Source organism: Stegodyphus dumicola, chromosome 9, assembly GCF_044657685.1.
Source record: "Stegodyphus dumicola isolate Sdum_Otavi_A_Nest chromosome 9, ASM4465768v1".
Taxonomy (NCBI): Eukaryota; Metazoa; Arthropoda; class Arachnida; order Araneae; family Eresidae; genus Stegodyphus; species Stegodyphus dumicola.
This window is the reverse complement of record NC_140776.1, coordinates 9,956,332-9,966,422: the sequence shown is the minus strand read 5'-3', so window position 1 is coordinate 9,966,422 and position 10,091 is coordinate 9,956,332. Positions and strand designations below refer to the sequence as shown.

Sequence of the window (10,091 nt, the reverse complement as noted above, 5' to 3'; positions counted from 1 at the left end):
TTTGGTATTTTAAGTTACAAAAATTCGATGCGTCGCTTATCTTTAATTGCTTGGCTTTTGCTAGTGCAAAAAAGTTAAAGAAATATCATTGATCATTATGTAATACTTCAGACATTTCTCGTTAGTTCTGAAATTTTATACATCTGAGAAAATCTTCCAACTTCTGCATCCTTATTTCACTGGTGAAGTGAAACAATAAAATCTAAATAAAATATTTCTGTTGTGTCTCGTCCCATGCATAAATTATATTTACTACCTATTCAAGAATCTTGAAATCCTCTTCGCTAGGCTTATAAAACGGCAAAGGTGTCAAAAGACATTGCATAAACATCAGGAAATTTTCGCATAGAAAACTTGCATTGGGTGGCAGCTGAAAATTGTCTTCCAAAATGTAAGTAACAATTCCATTTTCTCGAAGAATCGTAATTTTAATAATTGTGCTAGTTTCTTCGATCAGTTTCAGAATCTAAAAAATAAAAATAATATAACAAAATATTTAAATAGATATAAGTACGTGTAAAAGGTTTTTAGAATACTGCACATGCAGTAAAAATTATCTTTCAGAAAAAAGGGTGCATTTTAAGCTGTGCGCGATTTTTGAAAAAATTACTCTTTGAGCATAGCTTGTGACAACATCATTTTCACAAACCTATCACTGAGTATCGTTAAATTGCTTCTTAACTTCTTTACAAATAACATCTGATTAATTTGTTACTGCTATTAGCATTATTTAAACAAACAATTAAAAAGCAAATAAGTTTAAGAATGATGTAAAATTTTACTTTTCCAGAAATATTTTTTAATTAGTTACTGTCGGTTTGCTTAATTAAAAAAATTGCATTTAAACGCTTAGTATATTCTTATGTAGATACTGTCTGCAGATCCCTATTTTTTGTAATAAAAAAGTTTCTTGATTAAAGAACATTTTTCAAATTCTTAGCAGCTTACATTTCTCGAGAATGTTTATTTTAAATTCATGGACATTTACTATTCATGGACATGCTGTTACTTGTATATTACGTAAGCAGTCTTATTTTGAAATCTGACGTACTTAATGAAAGTAAGCAATATAGATCCGAATTGATAAAGCATCTAAAATGCCTGTCCCGGAAACTTTATAAAAATGACTCAAATTTCATACAGTGAATTTCCGATATTGTCGGCGATTTATTAGCCCAAAGGGCGTTAGTTTAGAAGCGCCATTAATTTCGTTGTGGCATTTTGCGTCGAATCACTACAAACGGTAAATCACTTTTCCGATTGTTGCCACCAAATATTATCACTTTGTTTTATATTTAAAGAAATTAAATAATGAAGAATCTGCGTAAATGTATCCAAGTTTCTCGCTTTGTGATAAAACAACGGTACCTAGAGCCATCCAATTTTGAATAACATACGTCTCCACTCCAATATTGGCATCTGCAATCCCAAATTTGGAATTTGTTTTATTATCTATTTCATATATCAACGAATTTTTAATTAACAAACTCAACTATTTCAAAGTGAGCCATGGCAACACTGTATGGTGGGGAGGAAACATTTTTATCTCTAGCACGCGAGACTGTGTATCGGAAATTCTAAAGATAAGCTCATTTTAAATTATTTTGTTATATTGCTGTTCAATTTTATGGTTTAAGTGCAGAAGTACATGATATTTCATAAATAAAGATAACACACAAAACGTTAAAAAAAAAGCTTCTTTGGAAAAAGCTTCTTTTCTTCTTTTAATGTAAAATCTGATAGCTTTTAGATTTTTATTCATTTTTTTCACTTTACTAATGGACACTTTTCACTCGGATTGTAATTTTCAGCTGTTATGTAAACCAGAAACTGAACGCTAGTCTCATATCGATTAACTGAATTTCGAACCGATTAATATTACTTAAATATACCTATATATTATAATATTATTATCTATTACTTACTATATTATTATATTATAATCTATTATTTAATTATATCTATATATTATTATATTATTATCTACTACTTATATATATCTATATATTATTATATTATTATCTATACTGAAATTGATTAATACTACTTAAATATACGTATATAGAACAAGAAGAGTTTAAGAGCCAGACATGTTTGAAAACTGTTGCCCAACAATGTTGGTCCGAAAATCACACTTTTCATTTTTCTGCAGCCAGAATTATCCAAAAAACATCTTCCATCGGTGAATTAGATTTTCTAGAGGCGTTTTACAACCAAAAGAATCTTTCTGTTCTAGTTAACGACCCTAATTCAAATCCATCTTTACCTTTCTTTAAGGAAATTATGTTTTAGTTTTCTTGTTCCGTCAACAGATGGCGTCAGTAGCTTAATCCTGTCCAGCCATTCTTAGCTTATCTTTTCATTACATCTGATCTCGTTCACTTTCACTTTGGTAGCTGAGGCATGATGGTTCGGTAAAACCATCCAAACTAGTCCTGTTAAAATTTGGAAGTATAACACTGATTTTTGTTGCTTGACTTCTAAATTAAATCCTCTCTGATTAGACGCCACAAAGTTGAATGTATTTAATACAGTGAAACCACGTTTCACGAATCTGATTCGTTATTGAATGCTGTTCGTCATTCGTAATGTTCATAATCCGACACTATTTTTTCCATGGGAATTAATGTGAAATGTATTAATCCATTCCTGCATCACACGATTTATTATTTAAAATTCACAGCAGTACTTTGGGCCCAAGTTCGTACTGCAAAAGCAAAGAAAAGCCTTAAATCTGAGCCAAGAAAAGGTAAACACGATCTTAAACCGATAAAAACAGACAAAAATTTATTTCATTTTACCGTACTCGTACGAAGAAGAGTGGAAGATATGAGTGCTGAATATAAGAAGAGAGAAAGATGGTATTTTTTGAATAAGAAACCCCCTTCTATAAAAGCTGTAGCGTCATTAGGTTATATAGATGCAAGAATGCGAAAAATGTGCAATGTCATTGCCAGAATTCGAGCTCCGGATGAGCATGTTTCCAGTTACACCATGAAGGCATGCGGAATGGAGGCAGAAAATACCTTATATACTCCTCCTTTTAAAGGGCGACTGGGGATGAGGGGAACCCTATCGCCAAATCCTGGTAGTAACGAATTATCGTCCACCACTTTTTCTGTTCGGGTGTTTTGTAAAGATGTTTAGAATTTCTCGAAGCAGGAAATCGAAGAAGTTCTCAATGCCTTCGCCGGAATTTGATTCTGGATCTCCAGAATATGCATCAGACGTGCTTCGTTACACCACGAAGGTATATGGGAAGGCGGGAAACAATACTTTATAAAGCATATAGCGGAGAACAAATGTTTGCGTAGGAGAACTGGATATATGGGACATATTTACTGACAGTCGGGGTTATGACAATGGAATTGGTGCAGCTGTAGAAACATTAGGTTATTTCGAAACAGGAGACATGAAAAATTAGTAGTGCCTTCGCCAGGACTCGAACCTTGGACCTCTCGAATACGCGCCGAGTGTACTACCATTACACCACGAAGACCTGATAAGAAGGCGGGAGAAATACCTTATATACTCCCCTTGTAAAGGGCTATTGTATCACTTGTAAAGGGCGACTGTATCACTTACTTATATCGCTTTGATTACTCACATTTCACTGTTTATTCACTCCACTCATAAGAAACTGACATTTGAATCCACGACGGATCTTGTTTTATATACCCCTACCAATGGGTAGCCTCATCCATAGAAAAAAGGCTTGGCATGGTCCACAATGTTTCAGAACATTCCACAACATTCGAGAGTGTTCTGGAATCTTCCACAATGATCTGGGATGTTCCTGAACGTTTCAGACTATTCCCGAACTTTCTGCAACACTCCAGAATGTTCCAGGATGTTCTGGAATATTGTGGAATGCTCTCGAATTTCCTGGACTGTTCTAGAAATTTCTAGACGGCGAAACTTCCAGCTCTTACATCTTCAAAGGCACGTTTTCAGGTAAAAACGGAAACATTCTTCATGGATGGGAATAGAGGATTACTACACCATATAACTCCCTTCATCGCACCGGCACTCGTTTCTGACTCGTTTTCACGTTGTATACTTACTTTTTTAATATATATTGATTACAAGACGATCATTTATTTGATTATACGATCATTAATTATAAACATTACAAGATGTTTATTTTAATGATTCATAAAATTCGGAGCATAAATTTTTCTGAGTCTAATGAAAGAAAAAGATAAAATAAAATAAAATCTGAAAGCACTCAGATTTTATATTACTCAGCCCAAAAGAACGTTTTTTTAACGTGTTGTGTGTTACCTTTATTTATTGAATATCATTTTCTTCGCACGTAAAAAAACATAAAATTCAATTCAACAGCAATATTGCAAAATATTTGAAAACAACATATCTTTAGAATTTCCGCTCTGGATATAAAAATTTTATTTTCCGTACAGTGTTGCTATTGTCGCTTTGAAATCGTCGAGTTTGTTAACCAAAAATTCGCTAAAGTTTTACAAAATATGAAATGGATTAAACCTAATTCGAAATTTGGCTGTCCAGGTCCATATGCTCAGGTGGAGGATTCTGTTATTCAAAATTAGATGGCTCTAGATACCGTCGTTTTTTCACAGTGCGAGAAACATACATGTATTAATGCAGATTCTTCATTATTTAATTGCTTCAAATCTAACACAGGGCGATAATATTGGGTGGTAACAATCTGCAAAGTGAAACGGACATTTATAGCGAAAGAGCGAGCGCAAAATGCCGTTTGGAAACTAATACTTTTTCTTGGCTACCACCTCTTTGGGTTAATAAATTAAACTCACAGTAAATAAAAAAACTTATGCAGGACTAGAAATAAAATTTTTAAAAAATAATCACTGTAAAATACTAGCACATTTAATTATTACAGTTAAATACAAGTTTAACATTAGAATAAATGTATAAAAATTATTAAGGTGTTAAAAGTATTTATATGATGTATTACGAAATATAACTGAAATAAAACTCCTTTATAGAAATTGTGCTATAATATTCACCTATAATTTTAAAAAAGCAGCACAATTTCATTTTTAGGTATTTTAGTATTTTTTACTTATTTACATCAATAAAAAGCATAAAAATTGTAAGAGAAAGTTGTTCGTCTGAGAATTTCCATTAGTTCAGATTTAAAATATTATTTTCTAAAAGAAGTAGTTAGAATCCTTACAGTATAGGAAAAGCTAAAAAAATATCCAGGCCTGAAGGCATACAACAGCTTTATAATTATTTGGAACATTAGTTATGCTTGATAAATACGCTAAATTTTTAAAAATCAATATCTAAAAATAAAAATATCTAAAAATTCTAATTTGTGAAATGAGGCGCTACAAGCAGCTTTTTCTTAATAATTATACACGCTGCAATAGCCAACCATTGTTAAGTTTCTGCAAGTCTTCCCTACTTCTCCAGATGTGGTCAAGGGGATAGCAAGAATGCGTCAGACGAGGGAGAAAACCCATTTGTCTATCTCTTATAAGGTTCATGGGCAGAACCTGCTGAGGTAGGCGGGAAATCTTCCGTGATTTGTAAAAGCTTGTTGTTAGATAGAAGTCTGTTTAGAGCCTCTTGCTGGAGACCACGGCAGAGATGGAGTAGGTGTGTCGAACGATGTTCTGAGTCGTCCCAGCACGCCTGCCAGATGGGCATGGAGGCGCAGAAGAATATGTCTAAATTAAAATTTTTTAATCATATGTCTAAATAAATGCAGTTATTCTAAAAAGTAAGGGAACAGGTTGTTCAAGCAATGTCCATCCAAGCACATCAGAGTGGCTGTCAACAACGCAGCGATCGTTGTTAGATCTGCTAAAAAGGCATTTAATGATATCTGAGTTGTTTTTTGTAAATGCTCACTAAGTTGAAAATATGAAAAAGCTAAAATAAAATACATTTGATTTTAAAAAAAAAAGATAATGTCCACAGTTCATGGAATTCATAATATTCCATCAAACGTTCATAAAGCCGAATACATTGTGGTCAACAGAAATCATTCACTAAGCCAGGTCCGTACCATTCTTGCATAATGGACAGTTCCAGTATCCTCTCAACACAAACCATCATCATCGATAAAGATGAGGTCCCCTAAAGGGTGCAAATGCTTTTCAGTAAGTTACTTTTTAAATATTTTAGTATTTTTTACTTATTTACACCGCCTACTGTCGCGAAGGATTTCGTTCGCCCTAGCGCATTCCAGCACATTCTCGCACGGTAAATATCTGCTTGCATTATCATCTGGTGACAGACTGAACCCGTAGCTTTCTCTTCTATGCACGAATAAGTATATTGATTCGAAATACTGAAAGAGATCTTCAATCCACAACGGAGCCCACCAGCGGCTGAGCGGTAAATTCGCTGAACACTGGTAGTTCGATCCGAGGTTCGAATCCCGCAAACGAGCTGGTTGCATGGACGTTTTCATGGTTTTTCCCCATGTGTAGCTTGTATACGAGCCAGTTTCCCTTAGAAAGTCCTCCACGAAGGCATTCCTTCCCTCAGGCAGATAGCCCTCGAGACTTCGCCATAATCACATTAACCTAACCTAACCAGCAAGTATGCTAGTTGACAGTTTGACCTGCGCGAAAACTGAACAGCTTTAATTTCTAAAATTAGAAGTACCAGAGCCTTATAGAAGACCGTCAGGAAAAACGAGTAAAGAAGAATTAGGAAAAAAAAAAACACTTGAAAGCTTTCAGATTTTACATTACTTCCAAAGACTTTTTTTTTTTTTTTCCCCCACACACACATTCATATTTCGAGAGCCGTTTCAAAAACATCCGGGCTAACGCCTCCCAAAATATTAAAAACAGCATATCTTTACAATTTCCGATAAACAGCTTCGCGCCCTGAAGATAAAAATATTTTATTCCGTACAGTGTTCCCCACTACTCGCTTTAAAATCGTTGAGTTTTTTAATCAAAAATTCTTTAAAGTTTTACAAAATATAAAATAAATAATAGAACAAATTCTAAATTCGGACTTCCAGGTGCTCATGTTTGGGGTGGAGGAATACATTATTCAAAATTGGATGACTCTGGGCACTGTTGTTTTTCCCAGTGCGAGACATTCATACTTCATTATTTAATTTCTTTAAATATAATACAGGGCAATAATATTTCGTCGCAACAATTTGGAAAAGTGATTTGGACATTCATAGAGAACCGGCGCAAAATACCGTTCCGAGACTAATGCCCCTTCTGGACATTAATAATTATTAATAATTAAAATAAAATATAAGAAGATGAATTAATAATTAATTAATAATTAAAATAAAATATAAGGAGGTGAATCAAAAATTAATAAACTAAATATAAAGATCCAAATAATTAAATCAAATACCAGAACTTCACTGGGGATTACAATTTTGCTAAAAACCCGACAAATTTGGTGGCTGTGACTGAATATATTGCTGCGAAACATCCAGTGCTGCGGTGAAATAGCTTCCCCACAAAACGAAATGTTACAGTTGCCAGATTCACCCTTTTGGCAATATTTGGCGACAAAATTAGCGATAGGCCATAGACGGAGCGAGAACATTCTAGAACGCATTCTTATTGGTATTCCTGGGGAATGTTTATCCCGCCTTCTTAGCGTGCCTTTTCATCTCTCCTGCTTTCAAAAAATGCCTAATGTTAGTGGCACCCAAACTAAAAAAGGTGGTGGATAATGATTCGCCACAACCAGAATTTGGCGATTGTGTCCCTTAAAACCCCAGTCGCCCTTTAAAAGGGGGAGTATATAAGGTATTTCTCCTCAGCATGCATTCGTAGCGTAACGGTCAGCAAGCTACGTGCGTATTCGAGAGGTTCGTGGTTCGAGTCCCAGCGAGGGCATTGCTTATTTTTCGTATCTCTTTTCTGCGTAAATGCTTTCAAAATACCTAATGTCTCTACATGCTCACGAAGGTAGGTTAAATCTATATATACCCTGCCTGTACGCGGAGGAAGTAGTAACTTGACCTCAGTAGTAGTGACTGTTGTCAGTTGAGATCAGAGATTAGCTTCAGAGCGATCGACTGAGTAGGAAGCTGTACTGTATTACTTTGCCGCACCGTTATAGCCTGAAGGCTGTCTTGCTGTGTTGTTGATTCTTTATAAAATCATGTATTAATTTATAACCTAACAACGAGTTTCCCGTATTAATACATCAGTTCTCAAAATGCTAACTGAATATAAAAAAATACTTCAATAGAAGTTAATATAATTATTAATTTCTAAAGCGGGAAAAGCTAAAACATTTAACAAATAAAAAATCTAACGTACGTAATTTTATCGACAGCTTAAGTGCTTTCAAATAACCTACACCTACAAATAACCTACACAGGGTTTCTTAAACTGTGGGTCGCTATCCCCAAGGGGGTCATGGAACCTGCAGCAGGGGATCGCCAAAAATTTTAGCACTTTTGATATTTCTTTAACTTATTATTACAGTTACTAAATATTTTTACACAATGTCTCTGAAAATAGATAAAGATAAGATAATACAGACAAGGGAAAAAACGAAAACGTTTCGGATGCATTCTTTTTATAATATAAACGTTCATTTTCTTGCTTTGCACGCTACGCTGTCATTTCGTCTGTTTCTTATTTAAAATTTTCACATTGTTCTATGTCTTAAAATTACAAATTAAAGTTAATGACCTAAAACTGCAATAGTATATTACAGTCAGTACAAGTGAAAAAATTAACAGTTTCACTCACGCGTGTGTCGGATTTGCGCAATACTTTTGGGGTTCCACAAATTTTTTATAAATATTATGGGATCCTGGGGGTCGCGAAAAAAATCTCAGTGATAAAAAGGGGTCGCGACTGAAAAAAGTTTAAGGAACCCTGACCTACACGAAAGCATATGCAATTCATATTTCTCATTTATCAATTTATCATTACTTTGCGTAATAAACTGTATGCTAAATCGATGTTTTCTGTTCCTTTTCAGATGGCACACCTCATATTTACTTTGGTTTTAGCGGTATTGATACTTGAAGTAATACATTTTCGTTCTGCCGATGGATCTGAAGTATCAGAATTCGTCCCAGAAATGCCGAATATAAACAGTAGGTTGAGAGGATTTGAAATAAGAACTAAAAACGTGTATAGAGTGTGCTGCTTCAGAAATAGAAAACGTAATCATCGTAAAAACGCAAATAATACCACAGAAGCTACCAGTAACTTAGACCAAGACATTCCCACTCAAACTGAACCCTCTATAGAAACCACTCTAACAACTGAAAGCCCTTCTGTGTTGAATACTGATGCCACAGTTTAAGACAGTTGTTAAGACAGTTTTATCAAGAAATGGGGAAAAGCCAAAACTGTAACAACGTAACATTTGCCGCTATTAATTTGTTCCAAGATATGTTCATCTAAAAGTTTTTTAAAAACTGTATTTTATAATTTGGATGTGAATTAAAACGTTTTCGAATTAATAAAATATTACATTCAACAGTTTGCTCAGATATTTCCAGACCAATGTGTGATATTTCTAAATCAGCAAATTTTGACATTTAACTCAAGGTGCAAGAACATATTATTTATAAGATACACTATTTTTATAGAATAGCAATCATTCGAATTAAAATATGTAGATGGTAGTGAAAAACTCAATGAATAAAACTGTAATCTTCATTTATAGTTCATTTGAAAAGATTAATATATAAATTTCACACTTTTATTTATTAGATGATTACAAAAATAAAACACCGTTGAATTCAAGAATAATTAAGTAACTAAAATATAGAGAAAATAATAAATAAAGCTGCTCATTCATAGAGTAACGTAATACGTTGTTGAAACAGGGAAACTTTTCTAAACAAAGATTTACACAACAAAGATTAAGAAGAAATTCTTTTTTTAACTTCGGCTATATTTTTGAAGCCATCTATATAATCGTCTACTACTTGATAATTTTCTTTTCATACGACATGACGCTTTTTTAAAAGAAGCGATGGATGGAAAGCCATGTTTGTGCTCTTTCCAAAGAAAATTATTCATATCTAGCTATTATTAAAAAAAAAAGCTCCGAAAGCCGTGGTTTTTCGATATCTAAAGCTACGATAGGTAATATTGTCAACAAGAAAGGAAAAAAAC

The 10,091-nt window shown here is 33.8% G+C and overlaps 1 long non-coding RNA gene across 1 annotated transcript; it reads left to right on the top strand.

Annotated features, from left to right (window-relative positions):
• Positions 1–261: 261 nt before the first annotated feature.
• Positions 262–9,452, top strand: LOC146995298 (uncharacterized). The gene is made up of 2 exons (XR_015043194.1): positions 262–391; positions 8,941–9,452. It is a non-coding gene; the product is annotated as an uncharacterized LOC146995298 (long non-coding RNA).
• Positions 9,453–10,091: the final 639 nt, after the last annotated feature.